We start from the raw sequence: 15,553 nt of genomic DNA on the forward strand, positions 1-15,553 counted from the left end.
TTCTGGTGCGAAACCAGATGGGCTTGTAATTCACTTATCGTCCACATTCTAAGAAATTGTCTATGTCTCCGCTTTGATGCTTAGGCTTGTAATTCACTTAGCGTCTGTGTGTGAAGTTGAATCTGCCGTGCTCCGTGGTCATCCACCAAGGCGGGTATGCGGAACTGCACGAGACTGGTGGTGCTGGGTGTCATCTTTAATGGCGTGTCCGTTACAGGAGTTAACAATTTTCTACACACAAAAAAATCACATTTTGTCATATTTGTCAAAACAGTCATTATGACTTGACACTAGTACATGATAGATATGATTTGTGAAAAAAATCCGCCATTTCTGGCCTCAGCTTGTGTCTCTAATTTGATAAACAAGAAACCCCCAAGCCCAAGAAGAAACAACCAATCGAAGACGGAAGGTGTGACTTATGAGATGCCAGTCATTTATGGGCTTATTTATTCCAGGCATACCCCTGTGGCAAACAAACTTCCCCTTTAAAAGATACAGTTTTCATTGTAATTGGAGTTATGACAAGGTTTTCAGCACAATTGACATTGCACATTTGTTTTTAAGTCAATGTAGCACAATGCTATGAAGCTGAACTCCCAGAGGCTTGTTTATTGACTTCGGTGACTGAAGTATGATGGTTTCAGAGGTTTTGGTCCTTCCTTTGTTCACAGCCTCTGTGTAACCCAAGCCAGCCCATACAGTATTTTGCTGATAGTATCTGCATGGCCTGTGGCACTCTCATTGTGACTAGTGAGCTAGTGAGCCATAGATGTTGACATGATGCTGATCCTGGTCCACGCTCATGAGTACACATGCATTTACAAAACCACTCTAGGACATGGTTATTTGAGCTGCATTCTGAACATTAGGATCCACTGTATGTGAGCCTTGAGGGCTGAGGCTTGTGTGTAGCTGTGTGTGTGCATAGAGAATGTGTTCAAGTAAAACTTTTGTCAACCCGCATCCATCCATTTTCCATACCGCTTATCCTGTTCAGCGTCATGTGAAGCTGCAGCCTATCATATCTGGGTTTGGGTGAGAAGCTGACTATACTCTGGACTGGCCGCCGTCAATCACAGAGCGCATAAAGAGACGGACAGCAATTCCCACTAACATTCACACTGTCTCTTTGTGGGAAAGGACAACTGAACCACTAATACCATCAGTGACACTTGAGTCAACTTTCAAGTGCAAATTTCTGGTATTTTCTTCAACTTTTGAAAGCTGGGAGCTCCTGATTTCTCCTTATTCCTAATATCTGTAAGACTTTGTTAGTATATTGTTCCCAGACAGTTTGTGGGGTTAGCCAAGTGTGTGACTTGGCTTTCAACTTGCTTTTTAACATGTTTTTGTGAGTATATACACACAACTTGTGGATAAGACAAGATGTATACATGCAGGTTTATGGAAAATAAAAGATTAAAGCACCTATGCCAACCTTAAATGGGGCTACATCCCCTAACTTTACTTACTGCCCCTATGTGTGTGTCCTCTCTTTTAGTCAAATGTGACCTTCATCTGAATAGAGTCTCCCTGTTGGACCTATAGGAAGAAAGTTTACAGATGCATGGAAGAGGAGAAGAAAAACAAGTAAGGGAGTGCAGACAGAGTAAAAGGTGAAGAATAAAAAATATCAACAATTGTGCTGTTCAGAAATCCAAGTGAAAATTTCAGAAAGCAAGGAGGTAGTGCGTGCGTGTGTGTGCGCGCGCATTGGGGGTGTAAAATCAGCCACAAATGAAGAGAAGTAAGAAAGGAAATCCATGGTGTAAGGGGGATGGTGGTACTTGTCAAAACAGGACATGGAAAGTACAGGCAATTTCATGTATGCCCGTAAAGAAATAATTTTGATGCAAAACAAAGAGAAAGTAAAGAGTGGGCCATCAGATGGGAGATAAGAAAGACGCAAACAAAAAGATGAGAGAGACAGAGAGGGGGAAAATGAGGTATGGTAAGGTATTGGATGTCAGCTCTGAAAGAATTTAATTTAAGAACATTCTGAAGGTTGTGTGTGTGAGCTTGTGCTTGCATGCGTTTCTGTGTTTGTAAAACTGGTGGCGCACTATTTCGGATAGAGCACAAAAATAGAAGGCGAAAATGGAAATATATGAAAACAGTTTATGGACTTTGGCATTGCCATTAGCCACTATGAATTTCCTTCTTGTGATAATTTTTTGCATCCTTAGGGAGCTACAACTGGTTGCTTGTGAGACAAGGACCACCAACACAAATAGTCATAAATTAAACACAAAAGAAGCAGTACTCAAGAAAAAAAAACAGGCTTTCAGTTTATGACAGGTCCAACTCAAACAATTGTGGATCTTAAATGTCCACTAATGTGACCCAGTAACATGTTTTTAAGCAGAGCTCAATGCCTCAGGCTCTCACCTATTGAAAGGAAAATGGCTTTCCTAATGATGATAATTCTTATCCCCACTTTTCACATACAAAAGACAATGATGCAATTAACTGCAACCAGGGGTGCTATTAATAGTTTATTTGTCACCTACAGCTGGGGTTTGACTTTTATCATTTTCTAAACCGCGAGTTGCGCGTGAGCTGGGGCATATCCCAACTGACTTTGGCCAAGAGGCGAGGTACACCCTGGACTGGTAGCCATTCAATCTCAGTGGACATACTGTATAGCCAAACACACTGACCTGCGACGGACTGGCGACCAGTTCAGGGTGTAGTCCGCCTTTCGCTCGAAGTCAGCTGGGATAGACTCCAGCACCCCGTGACCCTGAACAGGATAAGCGGTATTGAGAATGGATGGACAGAGTTCACAGATGTCTCCATGCAAGACTGTCATTGCGCCAAATTTAAAGGGAATGAGAGGATCCACTTTGATTGGACATGATTTTAATCTGTGTTCACTCCCACTGCGCTTCAGGTAGTTTTTCAGCAATCAATATTTTTACTAAAAGTTGGCGTTTGCCTCTCTTTCTGAATCCCAATGCGCTGATTCAACGTCCATTCTAATAACTGTGTATCTGTCGCTGTCTGTCACAGTTTGTGAGGATATTGGTTGTCCAGGTTTTCTCTGACAGGATGCCATCACAGAGCTTGAGTGAGGAAAACAGGCTTGGATGGGGAGAGTAAAAGAGAAAGGAGGGGGCTATGACAGGGAAATAAGGGAGGAAATGGAGGGTGAAGGGAATGCAGGAAAGATGGTGGAGGTTATATACATCACGACAACCTGACATTTGTCAGGTAGAAGCAGATTAAATGTTTCACTTAACAGCGTACCCTCTTACACATCTTGTTACAACCACCAAATACTGACAAAACCTTGTAGACACATGCAATTCAACACCATTATTATCCAAGTTCTTTAGCGCTTGTCCTCATTAGGGTCGTGGGTGAACTGGAGCCTATCCCAGGTGACTTTGGGTTAGAGGCAGGGTACACTTTGGACTGGTTGACAATTAATCACAGGGCATCTTTTAATCACTACAAACTCTTTATTTTCGATTTGTCAGTGATTGTATTAAAACAAATACGCATTTTAGGCATGGTTTAGATCAGATTCACACTCTGAGCTCTATTTTCTGGTCCCTCACCTAGGACCTGTTTTCCATGGGTGACCCTACCAGGGGCATAAAGCCCCACACCCCTAGGATCATCGGGACACACAAACCCCTCCGCCACGATAAGGTGATGGCTCAGTGAGGGGGGGATGTGGTTGCGCTGCTGCAGTTACATCAACCTTCATTGATTTTTCATATACTGTAAGGTGTATGGGTATCGAAAGTCACTCTTGTCACACACAACCAAAATGCACTTCTTGCATCTGACATCACAAGACATAAAAGTATCCAACTATTTGCAGGCTTGTGGAAAGTTGTTGCAAGGTGACATGACCTGATCGGTAGGGTACACCTTGGACCAGTCTATCACAAAGAGACATTCGTTGCAATACCAGAAGAAACCCTACATAGTCATTGGAAAGGCTCCATAGAGAAAGGTCTGCCAAGCAAGAGATAATGCCAACCAAAGACAAGCACACCACATGTTTCTCTCCATGAAGTATGATGATGTAGGCAAGTGTAAACTCTGCCTGGCATTCCTCCATCCTCTTTCCCCCTTGTATCAGAGGTTTTTGTCTCTCTATCGATCCAAGTTTATCTTCCCGTAAACTTGCAACACATTTCCCTCATATTTGCCTGTCAATCCCAGACACTCCTCTCCTACCACCATATTGCTATTGATCGTTTTGTGTGTTCAAGAGAGCAGGTAGTCGTTAATGTAAAGCTGAGTCTTAAAGAGAGCTGCTTGTGGTTCACATATCGCCCTTCCCTCCTAATGGACACAGTCAAGCTCAAATAGACCCTTGGTTTTAACACCAAAGGATGGCACTTGGCTTCTTTATTCCCTCGCCTTCCTTCCAAACATACTGTATCTCTGCAATGGTGGCTTCGGCTATTCATACATGTTGATTTCAATCCTGCAGTTCTTATTTATGAAAGAAAATATCTGCTGAATTGACTTGCTTTGCATTATGTGCATCTTTTCTGCCCAATATAACCAAAGTCGTCTCATTCCGGACTCATGTAAACGCTGACTTTTCACAACCGTCATTGTCTCTTTTTAGTGCCTTGCTAAAGGGCAGCTTCAGTATTTGTTGAGTCAGCAGCTGTGACGTGAGTGTGTAAGGGGTGAGTGTTTTGTTAAAATTAAGATGGTAAAATAATACCTCTGTAATTTAAAATCAGTTCTAGTTATATCTCTGTTTATGCATTTTGAATTATGAGCTTGCAAGCTGCATGCTAGTAATTAGATGGGGTTTTTAAAAATGATTATATCATTATCAGCACATCCACAGCAAATCATCTGACCCTGGTTCTCATCAAAATGTTGCGATGCCAAGTTTTGATCATAATTTTTTTTTTCTTCAGTAAAATGTAGCCTCTTGCACAGCTGTTATTGCTTTTCAGCTTGACCATGTGCCGAACAAAGCAAAGGTAAGATTACTACCAAATCGTTGAACATTACCAAACTTTCCTTATTAGTCTAATTTGATCTCAACATGAAAATACAACAATTTGTACTGTCCATGTATTTCTTTGGGTAAGACTAAAAGTAATTCACAAATCATTAATGGTGAGGTTTATTACAAGCATCTTAGTCAGTCCGGTTTCATTGTTATAAAAAGATTGCCTATGGCAGGGTTTCACAACTTTTTTTCCACACTTACAAAAATATATAATATACATTATATTGCGGTGGTCCGCACAGTTCTGAGGACCCGGGTTCAAATCCGGCCTCGGCTGTGTAGAGTTTGCATGTTCTCCGTGTGCCTCCATGCGTTTTCTCTGGGTACTCCGGTTTCCTCCCACATCCCAAAAACATGCGTGCTAGGTTGATTGAAGACTCTAAATTGCCCATAGGTGTGAATGTGAGTGTGAATGGTTGTTTGTTTCTATGTGCCCTGCGATTGGCTGGCTACCAGTTCGGGGTGTACCCCGCCTCTGGGATAGGCTCCAGCACGCCCGCGACCCTTGTGAGGATAAACCGGTACAGACAATGGATGGATGGATAAGAGGAAAACTCGACATCCATGAAATCCCAAATATTGGGGCAATCGTTCTGATATTTTCAAAGGTTGAAGTGGACATAGGTAGAGATGCCCATATACATTTTGGTGACGATTATTCATGACATTAATTTTTTTCTCTATAGTGAGCATATGAGGAGTCGCCAAAAGGTCTCCAATGAAATCGAACGTTCGATTTCACCGTGACTCCCTGGAAAGCTGGCTAGAACACCAGGAGACTCCAGGTGATGTCACGGAGACGTCTCCGCAACCAGGGGACACTTGAGTCGCCATCAGGTTGCCAACTAGTCTCCACGCCAGTGAGATAGGGGTCTAATCAATCATTACAGCATTTTTTTTTTTTTTTTAAATAATGCTGATTTAGGACCCAACAAAACCACAAATGTTTGGGAAAAGCAACTTTATGGTGCTGCATTACTATGAAAAGAAATCTTATTAATGCTCATTAATGCTGCAGCAATTCCTGAGATATACAAACTAAAGTAAACCCTTTGAGAGAAACATTCCGAATTCAGATGCATCTAAATGCTAATACGGCAGGCATCTGGAGAAGTGAGGTTAAGTGTGCTGTTATTGGTGCCGCAGCAGTAATGCAGCAGTCAGTGTGGATGAAGAGCATATTCAAAGTCTATAGTAGTCGTGTATTTGTACAGTAGATGGAAGAGGACCTAAGAGTTACCCAAGCAACCATTGCAAAACAATTGAGCTGATAAAGAAGACATGATATAATTCATTTAGACATTTACTGTGTTCCATTTCATGTTTATTCAACCTACGAATTTCACTGTGCTTGTGTGGTATTCTATCTTCTACTGCATTCCAAAATCCTGTACAAAAGCGTGTATTGAAGACTAAATTGCGCTTTTGTGTGAAACCGTTTGTGAAGTGTATACCCTACAGGTATGCTGTAAGGACTATTTCACCACCACGTGGGACAGATAATAGATGGTTGAATTTCAAACCTTTGAATGGAAAAATGTAACAGTATAAGGCCACAAATTCCCTTTAAATCCCCTTAAACACAACACTGTAGTTGGTCCTCTCATTCACTTTCAGTTTTTAATGGCTTCTATTTGTCATCATCCTGTTGTTGAGGTATGTTTCCGTCCTTTTTGTAGGAGTCCAGCCTCGTCCAGTCCTGATGGCCTCTTACTGGGCTCCAGGGCTCCTGGCTCAGCATGATCTCCTGATCTCTTGTGAAAGTAAATTCTCAAAGAAAGAAGCTAAGGAGATGTTGAGGACAGGGAATGCTGGAGTGAGAGTAAAAGTACACTAGTGGACAACTATCCCCCTTAGGAGAACAGTGGGTGGCTTCGCTAAGCCAGAACGCAAGGTAACTGACGGACAGAGAGAAGGACATGCTGTGGATGTGTTCTGTATTCATACCCTACAGTTGCTCCATATCGAGAGACTAAATTGACCGACAGGCATCAACACAACAGTTTATATACAGTTGTTCAGAGTTGATTACAGCAGTAAAACATACAGCAGAGAATATGATACAGTGAGTCCTGAAATACAATGTAGAGAGACATTTGTTTGTTTGTTTGCCTGAACCTGGCCTGGAGGAAGTGATTTGATTAGAGTATTTGTGAGGGCAGGTTCCAACATCCAATAAATGGACCAACGTATTAAAAAACCTGGGGCCTCATGTACAAAGACTTGCGTGGATTTCCTACTAAAACATGGCGTACGCTCAAATCCAGAAAACATCGTACGCACAAAAATATCCAAATGTATGAAATTCTGCGTACTCATGAATCCAAGCATATTTCCTTCGTACATTCCAATCAACGTGGAAATGAGCGCATGTTGGAGTAGCTGACTCCTCCCTGTCCACGCCCACATTTGAATATGCAAATCACATTTAAATGAACTCTGCACCTGAGATGCCGATCTCTGCATGATCAGAAAAAAAGGAAAATGAGCAAGGTAATGAAGAAAAATAATTTTTCTGAATGTGAAATTGCTCAATGAAGTGGAGGTGTGCAAGAAAATCCTCTTTGGCACGCTGTCCTACGGCGTTAACAACATGCGAAAGGGGAGTGAATGGGACAGCGCGTGTGCGGCTGTCAATGCTGTGGAGACAGAATAGTGTGCACACGCTGAACTAAAAAAGACGTGGTCAGACATTAAGGTGGATGTGAAGCAGAGGACAGCTGCCCACCGCCAGTGTGGCCAAAGAAAGTCGGAAGAACCGGCCTCACGCCGCTCGAGGAGAGAATCGCTGCGATCATGGGTGACGCTGCTCTCTCAGGGGTGCTGGGAGCACATCCGGCTAACAATGATCACCCCACAAAGGTTAATACCATGTATTTTTAGAACTCATAACAAATGTGTTCATACAGTAACCTCCACTCAGCCCTGTGAGATAAGGGTTCATGCGTAAATGTTGTATGTGTGGTATTTGTAATAAATCTTTTGAATTCAAATAGAAGCACATCAGCATATCAAAGAGGATATCAAAAACTTTGACTCCTTTTTGATTACTCAATTTATTATTTTAATACACAGGAGTGGACACGCACACTGAAAAAAAAATCGTGTTTTTTTTTAGGAGAAGAGGGGTAAATTATGTCACGTTTTTGTGCGTACGCACTTTTTGTACATGAGGCCCCTGGTCTTTACCCACACTAAAAATGGAAGAAAATATACAAAAGATTTCTAGATTTTGGAGTTCATCTGTGAGATTTGTTGTTGAATGCATCAAGAAGAACGTGAATGAGAGGGCATGACTCTGTTCGAGTTCATCTTCAAGGTGATTGAAGGAGTTGAGGTCAGGACTCACAAGTTCTTAAAGACCAAACTCCTCGAACCATGACTTAATGGACCCTGTTTTCTGCATCGGGACAGAAAAGGTATTTTCCCTCTTTTTTCACTGTTCCAAAGCTTGAAGAAAAACGATACAAAATGTTGAGGATGAACAATTAGGATTCGGGGGGAACTAAGGAGTCAAGTCCAACCCCTGATAGATAATGTGTTGTGTTGTGTGTGTGTGTGTGTGTGCGCGCGCATGCATGCATGTGTGGGAATCCATACATGTGGCAGTGGTGCATATGACAATTCCATGTGCAGTCTATGTATAAGAATGAACCATACCATTGTATCATATACAGTAAGGTTGATAGACTTGTAACTGCACCATAAGCAAAGGCTCGTACGCACACAAAGATACACACACGCAAGCACGCACACACATATGGTCTATAGATACATGTGCATTGATGTAGGGGGTAGAGTGCTCCTCCAGCCCAGCATCCCTGGGGCCTCCACTCAGTGCTGGCAGGTTGAGTGCACAGGGCTGTTACCTCCTCTCACTGCACTCACGTGTGCTCATCAACAACGTGGCTGAACTGTCAAACACAAGGTCGAGCAGAAAAAGGGGATGACAGTGGCAGACACATACTTTGTCAAGTTAAAAACAGGACAGTCTACCTTCCCAGATTTCTAGTGTATCTTATAATTGTGTTTTTCCTTGTTGTTTTTGTTTTTGTTTTTTTGTTTCCCATCCAGGAAGGTCAGATACTCATATTTATGAACCAAATCTTGACAGGCTCAAAATAATGCCGTATCTGGTCTTGAAAAGCAAATATTTTTATGATTACTTAATTGCCTGTGATATCAATATTAGAAGCAGCAGCTCAAATTATAATATGTACTGTTAACTAGATCAATATACAGTTAGTATAGCTCCATAAGTCGATTTTCTTTGAGACCAACTCTTCAGGTTAGGGCTGTTGTGCTTCCGCTTAGCTTCAGTGGTCTATATAAAAGGTTGAAAAGGCACAACTGAGTGCTAAGGCGATTGTTGAGGTACTAACACATATCCCTGATATAGAACACCGCACAAATTCACATGCTGAGGTAACATTTTGCTTTTTACAAGTTGTGTATTAACAAGGGAGGCAGCTTGACGGTGCACTTACTTTTAAAGCAATATTGTTCAATCTCTGCACAAGCGAGAGGCTTCTATAAGATCCTGATCAGCACTTTCCAGCAGAGAGACCTGCGAGATGCTCTGAGTGAGATTAGTTCCCGCAGTGATTGGAGAAAATGGACCTCCAGCAGAATAGATGAGATCCATTGATTAAAGCTGTCCATGAACACTAAAATGTCTTCACTCAAACTGAAAATAAGGAAAAAGAATGGCTTTCATTGATTGAATTTTGTTAAAATTGCATTAATTGATTTTCTAGGCCCGTCATGATACAAAACACTGAAATGATAACAGTGACATATTATCGCCTCATAAAGATAGTCAACAGTCTGTCTTGTCTTGTTACTAGATAGGCATTAGCATTCTCTTGAATTTGAGTTCCTGTCACTCTGAGGAATCCAAGACTATTATCCACATTCCTCTCCTATGTTCTGGTTCTTGAAAAGTCCCGAGGGAAATTTGTGACTCTTTATGTTCACAAGCTAATTGCTGACATTGTCTGCCTGCTTTTAAGTGTTAGATAGAGAGACTAATCAGAGTGCAGCTATACACAGTTCTGAGGTTTTTGTTAGAAACAGTTGCCACAGTGAACAAGGCTGCACAAACAGCCCAAAATAGTTTCACACTTTGACGTAATTTTTGCTTGTCAGCTGGGAAGAAAACATACCCAAACACCAACCACATTAGCAACAATTTTGCATTGACAGTTTGGTCTATAGCAGTGGTCCCCAACCACAGGTCCGCGGACCAGTACCGGGCCGCAGAGAAAGAATGACCAATTTACATAATTTATCTTTGCAATTCACGTGTCAATGTGTTTTATTCTGAAAATTGACCGGATCTTCTCCGCCGCAACAGCTGCGCGTCTCAATTGACACATCGAGACTGCACAGAACGCTTCCGTTTCCGGTCCCAGCCGGCCCGAACGCTTCTGTTTCCGGTCCGAGCGGGCTGGCTAACGGCGGCCTATATCAGGAGTCCTACTTTAAAATACAGGTTTATCGCAACAGTCTGCGGTGCAAAGAAGGTTGGGGAACACTGGTCTATAGCACTAGATCAAGCTCTGTAATGACTGATGATAACAAGTACTTAAAGCACTTAAAAAAAAACTGCAGTCGTAAAAGTGTTGTACATATTAAAGAGCAAACATAAAACGTAAGACACAATAAATAACAGAATAATACATACATACATACATAAAACCAAGCTAAAAGCTGAAAAAAAGTCATAGACACAGTATCCAAGTCAGAAGATGGACTTTTTCCGAATTATAGCTGTCACTAAATTGCATTATCTGCAAAACTAAAATCATAGCAAATCTTTAATTTATCCACGGAGCTCACTTCAGCCCAGTGAATAAATCAAATTTATCATTTGGAACTGCTGCATAATTTAGTTAGGAGTTCCATTACATATACGGGATGAATTCAACACTGGTCACTTTCTCCATCATATGACACAAAGTTTACTTTCATTTATTGGCGTTGTTTAAAAATACAGAATTTAAGAAAGGAGTGAAGCCCAATTCAGTGTTTAAATAATTAAGAAGTGTGTGATAAGACTTTAGACCATTGTGCGCTACTCCCATTAAAATACATTGTACAATGGGCAGTTTGAGCCAGCTAAGTCTGTCAAATCACCTGTCTTATTTATAATGTAGCATATGGTGTTAAGCTTTTATATCTGATGAGAAGCTTTGCCGATTATATTCTCTGTTATAAATGAATTCAGGTTCGTGGTGATGGAGGATTTTATTTTAGAACGTGATAGAAATGCATATCTCTACCCTGCAGCATACATTGTGTATAAGATGTACTTCAATCACAGACACGGATGGCCTGGCGTCCGTTTGTACGGGAAGTCGACCGGACTGGTTTCATCCCGACTGTACATCCCTTTTTATCACTTTGTCAGGTCTGAGCAGGTGTTTGGCCTGTGGTCAGGGCCCAAATCAGATCCATTTAATCTGTAATCAGATGGTGCCCCTGGCAATGATGGAGGAGATCAGAGAGGTGATCAAAGAATCATAAGCCGGCCACGCCTGACCAGCCGACCATGACATAGACAAGGCAGCGAGCAGGAGAGAGAATGTCCGTTGAGCATCAGCTACAACAGGGATGAAAGGAGGGAATCTTTGAAGGCCCAACGAGCCTCTCGAGGGGGAAACATGAAAGCTGGTTGCAGGGAGACAGTAACTGCAGCACCATGCAGTCCCATAGGATATGTTCTCTGACATTCATCATGTAGAAATGGGTTGTCTTCAAAGGCGGGGCTAGGTTTTGCTTCACTTTGATGTAATTAGAATGGCAAGTGAATGCAAGTTATCCGTTAATTGGAAATTCAGTGACATTTACTTGCAATGGATTTGAATGGGTGGATGCTTCTGCGGCGGTTTAAAACAATCATTAATTGTATGCAAATAAAGCAAATATGCTTTGGTGCATGAATATTAATGGGTTGCTCGCTGACTGGTGATTATTTAATTTCTGAGATTTCATTCACAAGTGTTAGTACATGTCGGGCAGCTGATCAAAACTATGTTTGATAGATTAACACATTGCAGCGTACCAGCACACCACCCAATTTAAAAACATACAACTTTTTAAAGTTCATTCAACTCTCTAGTTTAGTGTTTCTCAACCTTTATCAAGCAAAGGCACCCATTTTTACTTTACAAAAATCTAACACATGACTGAAAAAAAATGTCACCAAAAGTATTAATACTGAAATGAGAGGATCTTGTCTCCATCTACTCACAAATTTCTCAGTGTGAAATCTGGGCCCATTTTAATTGAACACAAGGCTGATTTGGTCGCAGGAAGCCAGGACTTATTCCGTTGTATGAATGGCAACAGGTGGATACATGATGTATTTATTATACTTTCTGCTATCTAATGGAAGAACCATTTAATTGTTCTGCCTGGCACTATACGTCTCTGGCATAAGGTAGGTGAACAAATATATATTTGTATTTAATACATAATTTTCTGACAAATTAAATGAAATCAGATAATTTTACATTGTTATCTTAGATGTCGTCTTACTATCATGCAACCTGTTATTCACAATCAAAATAAAGACTGATTTATGATGATTAAAAATACAATAAAATGTATTAAAATATTTTTAATCAACACTTGTTTTTATTTGCAATATTTAACAAAGTATGAATATATTTAGGATTACAGTTTCAATAATTGTTATAATGCTTCGTTCAATTTCCCTCGGTAATCACGGACTTTAAGATAGAAATGATATGAAAAACAAATCTGAAAAACCATGTTGGCTGGCCAGATGGTTCACCTTTTGAATAAACTGTTACAGCATTTATACAAGCGAATTATTTGACCAACGATGCGTCGGTTACTATATGATTATTGTTATTATTGTTACACAAAAATCAACAGATGGTCCAAAGAATTATAAAGGTTATGAAAGAAGTAGTCAGGGTATGCAGAGGAGAACTCGTCTGAGGGTCCGCAAACACATCAATGTTCACAACTAAAAACACACGCACACAGTGACTGACTTCAAAGAGAGCTAACGGTTGTGTCTTAGCATAAAGCATAAAAGTCAGACAAGTTTAGTCGTTGAAAGGACTAGATGCAGTCCAAAGGGAACGCACGGCGAATTTTGACGTCTTTTCACGTTCACCGTCACCTGCAACAACTAGCAGCGGTATGCTTATTACTTTCTATTACAGTATTTCACCTCGTTTGCCGGAACGTAGTAACGTAACACCTTTGCGTATTGTTAGCAATGCCATTTGACAATTATATGATCGATTTGCGCGCCATTTTGTAGTGATAACGTTTGCATTTACGGACGTGTTTCATCGTTGTCTGTCGATGGGTACGCACAAGTCAACAACCGTTAACGCCATCGCCAAAGCTTACATTTACGTGTTACTATAGGTAGTCATCTTATAGTAGACACTGTTAATTAAGACTATTTCGATTTGGCCATTCCGGTTGCTCCTTCTGACGGTCAACTCCCAAATCACTACTTAGTCTAACATGAACGAAACACGTGAACGTGGCATTAGGAAAGCTCCACAAAGCACCTGATGATTGCACTCTGCCTAGAAGTCAGACTTCGCAATAAAGTCTTCGTTGACATTTCACACTCCACATCTCAAATCATCAATTTTGCAGAGAGTTTTGTAACGTGATTTTGTATTTTTATTTTTTTCGCTCTCCTCCAAAGTCGTTTTGGTCTGGAGTTGAACCCTGATCAACTGACTCAACTGTACACTTCACCATTAATATTCCAGACACACAGCTGCCAGGCAGAGTGTGAGGATGCTGGGATTGAAAACACTTTGGATGTTGTTAAGAAAGCTCATTGTTTTCTAAAAGCTGAGCTGTGATCCAAATATTTCCGAAAAAGAGAAACTTCCCAATTGTTAAAATTATGTTGCATCTTCTCTCTAGGCTCCTATGGGCTGTTCTGAAACTTGCAGGTAAGATAACCTTCAGAGTCGCAAAAATTTAACTTTGGATGAACTCGGGTCAAAAATTACCAATGAATGGCAATGGGAATGAATCATTTTTCGCAAGATTATGTTTTGAGCGACATATCTTAAAGAACTCTCTCTGAGCATAAAAACAGGTGTCTGAAACTGTTTTTCAGTCAGAAAGAGTTTCTTGTTCTTGTTCATTTGATGATATCTGCTTTATGTATGATACATAGTTTCACAGGTTTCCAGGTATTGTATTTTTTTAGTTGCAACAATATGATTTGGTGCTTCCTTTTCGCGTTCTTGTTTGCAGATTTGTGTGTGCGATGCTGAGAGTTTCCTAGTCATACTTATGATCTTGATTATTCTTGATAATTTTAGGACTTTTTCAAATGACCCAATACTGAAACTCATCAGCTTTAGAATCTATGTAGCAATTGCTCAATAGATGTCAGGAGGAACATTGCATAGCAATTCTCGGTCACAAATTGTGAAACTGTTTGATTCCCCCTTTTTATTGTTGCCAGAAAGTCTTTGTGAGTTTGTTCTTGTTTTTGTGTGTGTGTGTGTGTGCATTTTAAATGCTGGAAAGCAGTAAAAGATGTCCGATTGGGAGCGGAAGGGGTAGCAGGAAGGAAGGAAGAGAGCTGATGCTCGATGAAGTGTTTGTTTTCCAAGGAGGCGAGAGAGGAAGGAAGAGGTTGGGAGTTGCCGTTTAGTGTGTGTGTGTGTGTGTGTGTGTGTGTGTGTGCGCACATCCACGGCTTAATGGACAATACACTGTGTGATAGTCAGGTGTAGACCAGCCCTGCAACCCACAGATAGGTCAGAGGTCAGGGGTTAAAAGTCAGAGAATGGCTTGGCAATCAGCTAGAAGTTTGTTGGTGGAGGAGAGGAAGGAAACAGCTGTCAGGAAAACTCCTGGATAAAATAAAGGTGATGTGGAGGGCAGTGTAAAACTGAGTTATTCACTGACAAAGAAAAAGAACACAGAATGAAGTTGAAACGTCCCTCATCTTTTTTTCCCCCTGTAATCCACCCGTGCATTGAGAAAATTCCCCCTCTTTGCTTCTCCCTATAGGGAATTGTCTTACCCCAAGTACACGTGTGTGTGTGCGTGTGTGTGTGCGTGCGTGCGTGCAAGCTCAACCAAAACACACACAGGGGCTCAGAAACACAATCAGACCATGTGGCGTATTTGTCTCGATGTTTTAATGAGCTCTCTTATTGTGGAGTGGTGACTGATATTATTTAGGCTGCCATGTCGCAGCTCATTAGCTAAACCAGGCTCAACAACAGGACCAGCCTCTAAAAGATGATTTGAATGAGGTAACACTGCAGGATCTCATAGAGGCAGCAGGGACAGACACAATGCAATTGCTTTAATGTGGTCATAATGGGAGACCTGGGATGTATGTCATTAGCTGTAGCATCATTAGGAGATGATAAGAGTTGGCTTGATTCAAAGAATAACTGTTGTGTTTGTAAAGTTCTCTACTTGCAACTAAATAACAAATGATGACATTAGTAGTACATCTTACTAGTACATTGGCATTGAGATTAAATTAGTCAAAAAAAGCCACACGGCAAGTTGTTA

At 41.0% G+C, this 15,553-nt stretch overlaps 1 protein-coding gene across 3 annotated transcripts in view; it reads left to right on the forward strand.

Annotated features, from left to right (window-relative positions):
- The window catches only part of sema4c (sema domain, immunoglobulin domain (Ig), transmembrane domain (TM) and short cytoplasmic domain, (semaphorin) 4C), a 113,605-nt gene that overhangs the window by 35,962 nt on the left and 62,090 nt on the right, over window positions 1-15,553 (forward strand). Inside the window, exons 1-2 of one of the 3 annotated variants that reach the window (XM_061766589.1) lie at window positions 13,026-13,175; window positions 13,931-13,959. The exons of 1 other annotated variant lie outside the window; for it this stretch is intronic. The gene's annotated coding sequence lies outside the window, so the exon portion shown is untranslated. Of the gene's footprint in view, window positions 1-13,023; window positions 13,176-13,930; window positions 13,960-15,553 lie in introns of those variants that run through there. One more of the 3 variants, XM_061766590.1, reaches the window with a different exon arrangement.

The sequence above is a fragment of the Phyllopteryx taeniolatus genome, chromosome 3 (assembly GCF_024500385.1).
Source record: "Phyllopteryx taeniolatus isolate TA_2022b chromosome 3, UOR_Ptae_1.2, whole genome shotgun sequence".
Taxonomy (NCBI): Eukaryota; Metazoa; Chordata; class Actinopteri; order Syngnathiformes; family Syngnathidae; genus Phyllopteryx; species Phyllopteryx taeniolatus.